Here is a 13,792-nt window from a genome sequence, read left to right as displayed (position 1 = left end):
TCCGTATTCAAAATAGCAGTTTACAACTATGCTGCTAATTACAGTTCCTCTGCAATCAAATTCTCTGCAATTCTAAAACAAAAGTAATCCATAGATTGTACGCGTAATGTTCCTCATTATATCCACTGAGCTGTATGCGGTTCGCGTTGGTGCCGCTCGTAGGTTGGCATCGTGAAAAATGGATGGTGGCATCTCGTTTCCTTCATGTGTTTATTGGCGGCACTACGTTTGCTACCACTGTCTGTCCGCGAGTGGCAGTAGCAGCGTTTATCGATATATATAGTACCGTGGTACTATCTTTGGAAGGACGTCAAATGTTTTCTGGGTCAGGGTGAAAGTTTACCGTCTTGCCTCCTTGCTTAGGAACGCCAGATGAAAGTTGAGATCGTCAAGCCCTGAATCAAAATTGCACAACGGATAACTGGGGAGGGGAGCTTGAGAGCGCTACCTAGAGAGCGTGCCCTTTCTGTACGATACTAGGCAAGGGGCTGGAGGGCTCACACGCTGATGTGTGGGTCCCTGCATTCTATAGCTTTTATTTTAAATGAATTCCTTTAACTTGACTTCTTTGTGATTTTTAAGGTATGTTAAAGATTGATGACAATTGATTACTTATTTATTTTAAATATTATCACTCGATTTTACAGCTATTGCAACAATTGTTCCAGTTTACAGACATTACAGCTTATAGCTCGGGTATATTATATAGAAATCTGCACGCACTTTTCTACGGGCAAGGCGGAATTGCGTTGGCCAAATGTACACCACCGAAATCTCCCAATATTTTACATAGGACATCCACTACGTGAGGAGGATTATGGGCAAACTGGGGATCAGATACATTAACACAGGGGGTCAAATTTCCTAAATTAACGAGATCATTCATTTCCTAACACAATGCGAAGCTGGAAATAAAAGAATTAGTACAAATATTCAAATACCTCTCTTCCATGCGTGAACATTGAGACAGACGCACTGAGGGCACGTCTGCTCACTTACCCGTCTTCTATAACACTCCATGAATATGGCGGGCACCCAGAGCTCTTCCTGGGCTCCGGTGGAGGGGGTGGCCGAACCACTTGGCCGTGACCAACCTCTCCACCCCAAATCTTGTGACACTGGGAAGTCTTTGACTTTTACCTACCTGTGCTGTCTCTCTGATCCCCTAGCCAGGAGTAAGGTTGGCACTACTATACTACAGAACTACTTCCCAACAAAGATTTGGCCACGCTTTACGGAAAGGTGTGAGGAGGATTAGCAAAGTTCATGTGCAGATTCACATCCACGTACAAGAAATGCATAATACACGACACATATAAATACGTATTATGAAGCCTGACACATTTCTTTCCATCCGTCCACATGGGTTCTGTTGCACCCGCGGCCGGCCGCGTCGTGTAATAGAATTGGCTGCGGAGCCGCCTCTGCTTCTATTTCCCGGTGCGAGCGAGCAGCTAAACATGCTACTTATAGAGCGGAAACTACTGTACCGTTTCAAGGTGTGTCGGTAGTTCGGTTGGGACGGAGCTGGAGGGAGGTCCGGCAGCGCTGGGACATGCCAGGACCGCTGGCGGCACGAAGAGCAATGAGTGGAGTCTTTGGAGTTGGCGAAATTAATTAGCTGTCTTCCACTTCTTATTATTAATCATTGAATTGCTTGTGTTTATTCATAAAGTTCAGACAGCGGTATTTTTCTGCCTAGTGGCCGCTAACGTCCCAGTTACGTGCCCTGGAGGTTAGCGTATTTTCGTGGCAGTGTACTTTCTTCGCCTATTTGAACATTACAGGTTACAAATGTAATTTGGAAATTTGTGGTAAGTTCCTATGGGACCAAACTACTGAGGTCATCGTTCCCTAGGCTTACACACTACTTAATCTAACTTGAACTGTCTTACGCTAAGGACAACACATACTCCCATTCTTAGATATGACTCGAATCTCTGACAGAGGGAACTGTGCGAATTGTGGGAAGGCGCCTCATTTGTAATTTGACTCTTTTGTGAACCTGTTTACCATAAAGTGCATGGATGTCGTAGACTATAACAATTTTAGAGGTAAGTGTAATGAACATCACTTTACACATATGCGTACTCGGCTTGCTTAATTGACATAAATTCTCATACGTGCCGAATTAATAAGTGTTTCTATGCGGGCATATATACAGCTGCTTGTAATACTTAATTAATTCATGTTGCTGTTGTTGTTGTCTTCAGTCCTGAGACTGGTTTGATGCAGCTCTCCATGCTACTCTATCCTGTGCAAGCTTCTTCATCTCCCAGTACCTACTGCAACCTACATCCTTGTGAATCTGCTTAGTGTATTCATCTCTTCGTCTCCCTCTACGATTTTTACCCTCCACGCTGCCCTCCAGTGCTAAATTCGTGATCCCTTGATGCCTCAAAACATGTCCAACTAACCGATACCTTCTTCTAGTCAAGTTGTGCCACAAACTTCTCTTCTCCCCAATCGTATTCAATACCTCCTCATAAGTTACGTGATCTATCCACCTTATCTTCAGCATTCTTCTGTAGCACCACATTTCGAAAGCTTCTATTCTCTTCTTGTCCAAACTAGTTATCGTCCATGTTTCACTTCCATACATGGCTACACTCTAAACAAATACTTTCAGAAACGACTTCCTGATACAAAAATATACATTAGATGAATTTCTCTTATTCAGAAACGCTTTCCTGGCCATTGCCAGTCTACATTTTATATCCTCTCTACTTCGACCATCATCAGTTATTTTACTTCCTAAATAGCAAAACTCCTTTACTACTTTAAGTGTCTCATTTCCTAATCGAATTCCCTCAGCATCACCAGACTTAATTCGACCACATTCAATTATCCTCGTTTTGCTTTTGTTGATGTTAATCTTATATCCTCCTTTCAGGACACTATCCATTCCGTTCAACTGCTCTTCCAAGTCCTTTGCCGTCTCTGACAGAATTACAATATCATCGGCGAACCTCAAAGTTTTTACTTCTTCTCCATGAATTTTAATACCTACTCCGAATTTTTCTTTTGTTTCCTTTACTGCTTGCTCAATATACAGATTGAATAACATCGGGGAGAGGCTACAACCCTGTCTCACTCCTTTCCCAACCACTGCTTCCCTTTCATGCCCCTCGACTCTTATTACTGCCATCTGGTTTCTGTACAAATTGTAAATAGCCTTTCGCTCCCTGTATTTTACCCCTGCCACTTTCAGAATTTGAAAGAGAGTATTCCGGTCAACATTGTCAAAAGCTTTCTCTAAGTCTACAAATGCTAGAAATGTAGGTTTCCCTTTTCTTAATCTTTCTTTTAAGGTAAGTCGTAAGGTCAGTATTGCCTCACGTGTTCCATCACTTCTACGGAATCCAAACTGATCTTCCCCGAGCTCCGCATCTACCAGTTTTTCCATTCGTCTGTAAAGAATTCGCGTTAGTATTTTGCAGCTGTAACTTATTAAACAGATAGTTCGGTAATCTTCACATCTGTCAACACCTGCTTTCTTTGGGAGTGGAATTATTATATTCTTCTTGAAGTCTGAGGGAATTTCGCCCGTCTCTACATCTTGCTCACCAGCTGGTAGAGCTTTGTCATGACTGGCTCTCCTAAGGCCGTCAGTAGTTCTAATGGAATGTTGCGAAATCCCGAAGATGGGCTGAAATTTACAGACGCGCGAAATTTGGCACGTACTTCGATGCGAGATGCCTTTAATAGGTTCCACAACGAAACATTGTCTCGAAATTTGGTAGAAAATCCGAAGAAATTCTGGTCGTATGTAAAGTACACAAGCGGCAAGACGCAGTCAATACCTTCGCTGCGCAGTGCCGATGGTACTGTTATCGACGACTGTGCCGCTAAAGCGGAGTTATTGTACGCAGTTTTCCGAAATTCCTTCACCAGGGAAGACGAATGGAATATTCCAGAATTTGAAACACGAACATGTGCTAGCATGAGTCTCTTAGAAGTAGATACCTTAGGGGTTGCGAAGCAACTCAAATCGCTTGATACGGGCAAGTCTTCAGGTCCAGATTGTATACCGATTAGGTTCCTTTCAGATTACGCTGATACTATAGCTCCCTACTTAGCACTCATATACAACCGCTCACTCACCGATAGATCTGTACCTACAGATTGGAAAATTGCGCAGGTCGCACCAGTGTTCAAGAAGGGTAGTAGGAGTAATCCATTTAACTACAGACCTACATCATTGACGTCGTTTTGCAGTAGGGTTTTGGAGCATATACTGTATTCAAACATTATGAATCACGTCAAAGGGAACGATCTATTGACACGTAATCAGCATGGCTTCAGAAAACATCGCTCTTGTGCAACGCAGCTAGCTCTTTATTCGCACGAAGTAATGGCCGCTATCGACAGGGGATCTCAAGTTGATTCCGTATTTCTAGATTTCCGGAAAGCTTTTGACACCGTTCCTCACAAGCGACTTCTAATCAAGCTGCGGAGCTATGGGGTATCGTCTCAGTTGTGCGACTGGATTCGTGATTTCCTGTCAGGAAGGTCGCAGTTCGTAGTAATAGACGGCAAATCATCGAGTAAAACTGAAGTGATATCAGGTGTTCCCCAGGGAAGCGTCCTGGGACCTCTACTGTTCCTGATCTATGTAAATGACCTGGGTGACAATCTGAGCAGTTCTCTTTGACTGTTCGCAGATGATGCTGTAATTTACCGTCTAGTAAGGTCACCCGAAGACCAGTATCAGTTGCAAAGCGATTTAGAAAAGATTGCTGTATGGTGTGTCAGGTGGCAGTTGACGCTAAATAACGAAGTGTGAGATGATACACATGAGTTCCAAAAGAAATCCGTTGGAATTCGATTACTCGATAAATAGTACAATTCTCAAGGCTGTCAATTCAACTAAGTACCTGGGTGTTAAAATTACGAACAACTTCAGTTGGAAGGACCACATAGATAATATTGTCGGGAAGGCGAGCCAAAGGTTGCGTTTCATTGGCAGGACACTTAGAAGATGCAACAAGTCCACTAAAGAGACAGCTTACACTACACTCGTTCGTCCTCTGTTAGAATATTGCTGCGCGGTGTGGGATCCTTACCAGGTGGGATTGACGGAGGACATCGAAAGGGTGCAAAAAAGGGCAGCTCGTTTTGTATTATCACGTTATAGGGGAGAGAGTGTGGCAGATATGATACACGAGTTGGGATGGAAGTCATTACAGCATAGACGTTTTTCGTCGCGGCGAGACATTTTTACGAAATTTCAGTCACCAACTTTCTCTTCCGAATGCGAAAATATTTTGTTGAGCCCAACCTACATAGGTAGGAATGATCATCAAAATAAAATAAGAGAAATCAGAGCTCGAACAGAAAGGTTTAGGTGTTCGTTTTTCCCGCTCGCTGTTCGGGAGTGGAATAGTAGTGAGATAGTATGATTGTGGTTCGATGAACCCTCTGCCAAGCACTTAAATGTGAATTGCAGAGTAGTCATGTAGATGTAGATGTAGATGTAGATGTCTACTCCGGGCCCCTTGTTTCGACTCAGGTCTTTCAGTGCTCTGTCAAACTCTTCACGCAGTATCTTATCTCCCATTTCGTCTTCATCTACATCCTCTTCCATTTCCATAATATTGTCCTCAAGTACATCGCCCTTGTACAAACCTTCTATACACTCCTACCACCTTTCTGCTTTCCCTTCTTTGCTTAGAACTGGGTTGCCATCTGAGCTCTTGATATTCATACACGTGGTTCTCTTCTCTCCAAAGGTCTCTTTAATTTTCCTGTAGGCAGTATCTATCTTACCCCTAGTGAGATAAGCTTCTACATCCTTACATTTGTCCTCTAGCCATCCCTGCTTAGCCATTTTGCACTTCCTGTCGATCTCATTTTTGAGACGTTTGTATTCCTTTTTGCCTGCTTAATTTACTGCACTTTTATATTTTCTCCTTTCATCAATTAAATTCAATATTTCTTCTGTTACCCAAGGATTTCTAGCAGCCCTCGTCTTTTTACCTACTTTATCCTCTGCTGCCTTCACTACTTCATCCCTCAGAGCTACCCATTCGTCTTCTACTGTGTTTCTTTCCCCCATTCCTGTCAATTGTTCCCTTATGTTCTCCTTGAAACTCTGTACAACCTCTGGTTCTTTCAGCTTATCCAGATCCCATGTCCTTAAATTCCCACCTTTTTGCACTTTCTTCAGTTTTAACCTGCAGGTCATAAACAATAGATTGTGGTCAGTGTCCACATCTGCCCCTGGAAATGTCGTACAATTTAAAACCTGATTCCTAAATCTCTGTCTTACCATTATATAATCTATCTTATACCTTTTAGTATCTCCAGGATTCTTCCATGTATACAACCTTCTTTTGTGATTCTTGAACCAAGTGTTAGCTATGATTAAGTTATGCTCTGTGCAAAATTCTACCAGACGGCTTCCTCTTTCATTTCTTAGCCCCAATCCATAAGCACCTACTATGTTTCCTTCTCTTTCTTTTCCTACTGTCGAATTCCAGTCACCTATGACTATAAAACTTTGGTCCCCCTTCAGTACCTGAATAATTTCTTTCTTTCATCATATATTTCATGAATTTCTTCATTATCTGCAGAGCTAGATGGCATTAAACTTCCACTGCTGTAGTAGGCGTGGGCGTCGTATCTATCTTGGCCACAATAATGCGTTCACTGTTCTGTTTGTAGTAGCTTACCCGCACTCCTATTTTTTTATTCATTATCAAACCTACTCCTACATTACCCCTGTTTGATTTTGTGTTTATAATCCTGTAGTCACATGACCAAAAGTCTTGTTCCTCCTGCCACCGAACTTCACTAATTCCCACTATATCTAACTTTAACCTATCCATTTCCCTTTTTAAATTTTCTAACCTACCTGCCCGATTAAGGGATCTGACATTCCACGCTCCGATCCGTAGAACGCCAGTTTTCTCCTGATAACGACGTCCTCCTGAGTAGTCCCCGCCCGGAGATCCGAATGGGGGACTATTTTACCTCCGGAATATTTTACCAAAGAGGACGCCATCATCATTTAATCATACAGTAAAGCTGCACGTTCTCGGGGAAAATTACGGCTGTAGTTTCCCCTTGCTTTCAGCCGTTCGCAGTACCAGCACAGCAAGGCCGTTTTGGTTAATGTTGCAAGGCCAGATCAGTCAATCATCCAGACTGTTTCCCCTGCAACTACTGAAAAGGCTGCTGCCCCTCTTCATTAATTCATGGGAGGTGAAAGTAATGACTCACTACAGTTATCCAGGATGACTCGATGACATAAGTCTTTTGGGTTTTTTTTTGGGGGGGGGGGAGGGGGGGTCATCAGTCTTTTGACTGGTTTGATGCGGCTTGTCACGAATACCTCTCTTGTGCCAACCTCTTCATCTCATAGTAGCACTTGCAACCTACTTGCTGTACCTATTCTAATCTCTGGCTTCTACAGTTTTTGCCCTCTACAGCTCCCTCTAGTACCATGGAAGTCATTCCCTGATGTCTTAGCAGATGTCCTATCATTGTGTCGCTTCTCCTTGTCAGTGTTTTCCCCATATTCCTTTCCTCTCCAGCTCTGTGCAGAATTTCCTCATTCCTTACCTTATTACTCCACCTCATTTTCATCATTCGTCTGTAGCCTCACATTTCTTATTCTTCAATTCTGTTCTTTTCCAGTTTTCAAACATTCCATGTTTCACTACCACTATGCTCCGGCCGTATATGCTCAGAAATTTCTTCCTCACAATAAGGTCTACGTTTGATACTAGTAGACATCTCTTCGCCAGAAATGCCCTTTTTGCCAAGGATAGACGTTTTTCATGTCTCCCATGCTCTGTCCATCATTAGTTATTTTGATGCCCAGGAAGCAGAATTGCTTTAACTCATCTACTTCGTGACTATCAATCCTGATGCTAAATTTCTCGCTGTTCTTATTTCTGCTACTTCTTATTACTTTCGAGTTTCTTCTATTTACTTTCAATCCGTATTCTGTATTGATTACATTGTTCATTCCATTGCATATCATGTAATTCTTCTTCGCTTTCACTCGGGATAGAAATGTTATCAGCAAATCGTGTCATTGATGTCCTTTCACTTTGAATTTCAATTCCACTCCTGAAGCTTTCATTTATTTACATCACTACTTGTTCGATGTACAGATCGAATAGTAGGGGAGGAAGACTACATCCCTGTCTTACACCCTTTTTAATCGGAGCACTTCGTTTTTGATTTTCCACTCTTATTATTCCTTCTTGGCTCTTGTACATATTGTATATTACCCGTCTCTTCCTATAGCTTACTCGTATTTTTCTCAGAACCGCTATCAACCGCAACGTCAGAATTGCCTGTCTCGTGACTGTACCTTTTCTAAAACCAAACTGATCGTCATCTAGCGTATCCTCAATTTTCTTTTCCATTCTTCTATATATTATTCTTGTCAGCAAGTTTGACGCATGAGCTGTTAATCTGATTGTGCGATAATTCTCTCACCTGTCAGCCCTTGTAGTCTTCGGAATTGTGTTCAAAAATGTTCAAATGTGTGTGAAATCTTATGGGACTTAACTGCTAAGGTCATCAGTCGCTAAGCTTACACACTAATTAACCTAAATTATCCTAAGGACAAACACATACACCCATGTCCGAGGGAGGACTCTAACCTCCGCCGGGAACAGCCGCTCAGTCCATGACTGCAGCGCCGAAGACCGCTCGGCTAATCCCGCGCGGCGGAGTTGTGTGGATGATATTTTTCCGAAAGTCAGAGGGCATATCGCCAGACTCACACAACGTGAATAGTCGTTTTGTTGCCACTTCTCCCAGTGATTTTTAGGAATTCTGATGGAATGTCATCTATCCCTTCTGCCTTATTTGATTTTAAGTCCTCCAAAGCTCTCATAATACTCGATTACCTGTCTCTTCTATATTGACTCGTGTTTCTTCTTCTATCACATTCGACAAATCTTCCCCCTCATACAGGCCTTCAATCTACTCTTTCCACCTATCCACTCTCTTCCCTGCATTCAACAGTGGAATTCCCGCTCACTTTTAATGTCGCTACCCCTGCTTTTGGTGTCACCGAAGGTTGTTTTGACTTTCCTCTATGCTCAAGCTGTTCTTCCGAGTCTGTTCTTCCGACAATCATTTCTTTTTCGATTTCTTCACATTTTTCCTGCAGCCCTTTCATCTTAGCTTCCCTGCACTTCCCATTTATTTCATCGATCAACTGAAGTATTTCTTCTGTTACCCGTGATTTCTTCGTAGTTAACTTCCTTGTAACTGTGTTTTTCTATCTAACTTTAGTGATTGCCCTTTTTACAGATGTCCATTTCTATTCAACTGTACTGATTACTGAGCTATTTCTTACTGCCGTATCTGTAGCCTTAGTGAACTTCAAGAGTGTCACCTCATCCCATAGTACTTCCGTAGCCCACTTCTTTGCGTATTGATTCTTCCTGACTAATCTTTTCAACTTCACCCTACTCTTCATCACCACTAGATCTGAAACTATATATGTTCCTGGGTACGCCTTAGAGTCCAGTATCTGATCTAATGTAATCTAATTGAAATCTTCCCGTATCACCTGGTCTTTTCGAAGTATAGCTCCTCCTCTTCTGAATCTTCAACAGAGTATTCGCTATTAGTAGCTGAATTTTATTACAGAACTTCATTAGCCTTTCTCCTCTCTCGTTGCTTGTCCCAAGCCCTAATTCTCTTTACACTCATGAAGTAATGAGTGCTAACGACAGGGGATGTCAAATTGATTCCATATTTTTAGATTTCCAGAAGGCTTTCGACACCGTTCTTCACAAGCTTCTGTAACCAAACTATGTTCCTGTGGAATATCGCCTCAGTTGTGCGACTGGATTCGTGATTTCCTGTCAGAAAGGTCACAGTCAGTAGTAATAGAAGGAAAGTCAACGAGTAAAACATAAGAAATATCCGTCATTCCTCAAGGAAGTGTTATAGACCCTGTATTGTTCCTGATGTATATTGACGACATAGGAGAAGATCTCAGCAGCCGTCTTAGATTGTTTGCAGATGATGCAGTCATTTACCGTCGTGTCAAGTCATCGGATGACCTAAACGAATTGCAAAAAGATTTAGATAAGATACCTGTATGGTGCGAAAAGTGGCAATTGACCCTTAATAAAGGAAAATGAGAAGTTATTCACATGAGTACTAAAAGAAATCCGCTAAATTTCGATTACGCGGTAAGTCACAGAAATTTGAATGCTGTAAATTCAACTAAATACTTAGGGATTGCAATTACAAATATCCTAAATTGGAACTATCACAAGGATAATGTTGTGGGCAGAGCAAAGCAAAGACTGCGATTCATTGGCAGAACATTTACACGGTGCAACAGGTTTGCTAAAAAGACTGCTTACACCACGCTTGTCCGCCCTTTTCTGGAGTATCGCAAAGTAGGGGATATAGTACCCCAGACATTATACGTGAATTGGAGTGGCAATCATTAAAACAAAGGCGTTTTTCCCTACGACGGGATCTTCTCATGAAATTTAAGTCACCAGTTTTCTCATCCGATTGCGAAACCATTCTGCTGGCACCCACCTACATAGGGAGAAATGATCATCACGATAAAATAAGAGAAATGAGGGCTCGCACAGAAAAATTCAAGTGCTCGTTTTTCCCGCACACCGTTCGAGAGTGGAACGGTAGAGAGACAGCTTGAAGGTTGTTCATTGAACCCTCTGTCAGGAACTTTATTGTGAATGGAAGAGTAATCACGTAGATGCAGATGTAGATGTAATCTTTTCTGCTACCCCTTCCCCTGCAAGTGCATTCCAGTCCCCCATGAATATCACATTTTTATCTTCCTTTACATACCGTAACACCCTTTCGATATCTTCATATGCTTTCTCTACGCGTTCATCTTCAACCTGCGACGTCGGCATGTATACCTGCACTATCGTTGTCGGTGTTGGTTTACTGTTGATTGTGCCAAGAGTAACCTTATCACTGAACTGTTCACTGTTACACACTCTCTGCCGTACCTTCCTATTCATAACGAATCCTACTCCCGTTATACCATTTTCTGCTGCTGTTGAAGTTACCCTATACTCATATGACCAGTCTATCTGTAAAATAAAGGAGTTCAATCTTTACGGCCGATGCTGTGGTTTATCCAAAATATATTGACAATAATACGGTCGTGGTGCACACGGTTCCCAATGGAATTAGACATCAGAAAGTATTCATCTCTTATTCCCCACCCAAATAGGCAAAGCGTTTGGTTCTTTTAAGCCAAATCCCAGTGACCTACGAGCCGGTCAACGCCGTTCCCAATTTAATTTGTTTGGCAACGGAGTATCTGCTCTTGCATTTGCCTCGCAGTAAATGGAAACCTCCTAAAAGCCTTGGTCACGATCATTGGACGAGAAATACTGTAATGTTTCTGAAACTATATTGTGCACTTGGTGAGTCATAAATGAGGACAAGTAGTGCTCACAGTGAACTAAAAGTAGAAAATTGTTTTTCCCTCTTTCCTATGTTATTATACGCCCATGCAATTGAATTGTAAAAAGCACTTTTGTATGTTCTGTGCGCCTAAGTAAGTCAGGAGAAAAGAGCGGCATCAATGCAAACAGCATTCTTCTTTGATATGTGGGAAGCTCTTTCCGGTTACAGGTCAGTCTGTACACATCGCCACTGCCAGGAACGCGTCGTTCAAAAAAAAATTATACGACACTTTGTTCTCTACGGTGGCATGAGTTATGTCTCGCATCTTCTCAGCGATGATTGGCAAAAAAAGCCTTTATTGTATCACATCACACATACGCTGATCAGCCAGGACATCAAGAACACCTACATAACTGTCGGTATTTCCACCGTTGGCAAGGCAAGTAGCGGCGACGCGTCGTGGCATGGATGCAATGAGGTCTCGGTAGGTCACTGGTGGCAGGTGGCACCATATCTGCACAAACAGGTCACCTGATTCCCTTAAACGCCGGGGAGGATGACAATGAGCTCTGATGCCACCTTCAATCACATACCAAATGTGTTCGATCGGATTCAGATCTGGCAAGTGGGGAGCGAGGGGGGGGGGGGGGCGGCAGAACATCAATTATAACTTTTCACTGTGTTCCTCGAACTGTTACATCACACTCCATGCCTTGTGACAAGGCGTCTTATCTTGTTGAAAAATGTCACTGCTGTCGGGATAAATGGTCGTCATGATAGGTGTACGTGGTCTGCAACCATTGTATAATACACCTTGGCCGTTACTGTGCCCTGCACGAGCTCCACTGGACCCCTGATGCCCATTTGAATGTTCCCCAGAGAATAATGGAGTCACCGTCATCTTGTCTCCGTCCCGCAGTACAGGTTCCAAGAAGCTGTTTCCCTGGAAGACGACGGCTTCGCGCCCTCCCATCGGCATGATGAAGAAGGTATCGGGATTCATAAGACCATGCAAAGCTATGCCACTGTGTCAACGTCCATTCTCGATGATCAAGTGCTCATTCCAATCGTAGTTGGCGATTTCACTGTGTTAAAATTGGCACATGCATGGGTCGTCGGCCTAAGAGGCCCATCGTCAGGACAGTTCGATGCACTGTGTGTTCTGACGCACTTGTACTCTGCTCAGCATTAAAGTCTAGAGTTTAGTTCCGCCACAGTTCACCACCTGTCCTGTTTTGCTGGTCTTCCCAGCGAATGGAGTCCAACATCTAGTAATGAGGCGTGGTCGCCCAACCCCAAGACGTCTGCGTGTGGCTTCACCTTCGTTTCACCACGTTTTGAATGAATACCTGACAAGTGGCGCAGTTCCCGAAATTCTCAAGACGAGTCTCCGGAGCCATTACAATCTGCTCTCTGTCAAACTCAGGTAGACAGCGCGCCTTCGCAATTCCACACACGTACAGCAGGCTCACTGGTACTATATGGATAGTGCTTGTACCTGATAGGCAACGGCCTTGCCACAGTGGATACACCGGTTCCCGTCAGATCACCAAAGTTAAGCGCTGTCGGGCGTGGCCGGAACTTGGATGGGTGACCATCCGCGCAACCATGCGCTGTAGCCACTTTTCGGGGTGCACTCAGGCTCGTGATGCCAATTAAGGAGCTCCTCGACCGAATAGTAGCGGCTCCGGTCAAAGAAAACAGATCATAACGACCAGGAGAGCGGTGTGCTGACTGTACGCCCCTCCTGCCCACATCCTCAGTGAGGATGACACGGCGGTCGAATGGTCCCGGTGGGCCACTTATGACCTGAAGTTGGAGTGATTTTTGTGTCTGATTAGGAGTCATTCCTCGCAAATTGACGCTCCTATCGCCTGAACATGGTTTCTGGAGATGTTGAGATTCTTCATTATTTTTTAAATATTTGTCCATGAGGAAGTTCACAACAACAGTTCATAACTGATTGTGCATAACAGCATTCAACTCTCAAAGTATTTTGCCTCATTTATTACCCACCATATAAATTTTTTGTCCACCTCTGTTGCTGTGTGTTCATAATGCTGCTACGAGGAGGACCTGAGGTCCATTCCTGGTACTGCCAGGAATTTCTCCTTGGCATGAGAACAGGTTCAGAGTGCATTCAGCCTGTTGATGCCGGCTGAGCAGCTACGTGAACTAGAAGTGGGGACTACACGGTGTGGAAAGTATGCAAAACGGTCCGCAAAACGTTGCATTGACCACATGCCACTCTGTACCGCTCCTGTGTGACACAGCATGGCGGAGGATGTCACAGAGGCCGGTAGTCAATCCTTGGGCCTTCAAGGCCTGGACGAGGAGCTCGTTGAAGTATTTTTTTCATTTCTTTATCAAAGTCAAAGTAGTCCCATACTCGGGGAATGAGTATACGAGA

The 13,792-nt window shown here is 43.4% G+C and overlaps 1 pseudogene; it reads left to right on the top strand.

The window, feature by feature from the left end:
- The first annotated feature begins 12,886 nt into the window (after positions 1–12,886).
- Positions 12,887–13,004, top strand: LOC126268540 (5S ribosomal RNA; annotated as a pseudogene).
- Positions 13,005–13,792: the final 788 nt, after the last annotated feature.

The sequence above is a fragment of the Schistocerca gregaria genome, chromosome 4 (genome assembly GCF_023897955.1).
Source record: "Schistocerca gregaria isolate iqSchGreg1 chromosome 4, iqSchGreg1.2, whole genome shotgun sequence".
In the NCBI taxonomy this organism is placed as follows: Eukaryota; Metazoa; Arthropoda; class Insecta; order Orthoptera; family Acrididae; genus Schistocerca; species Schistocerca gregaria.
This window is presented reverse-complemented; position numbering and strand designations above follow the sequence as displayed.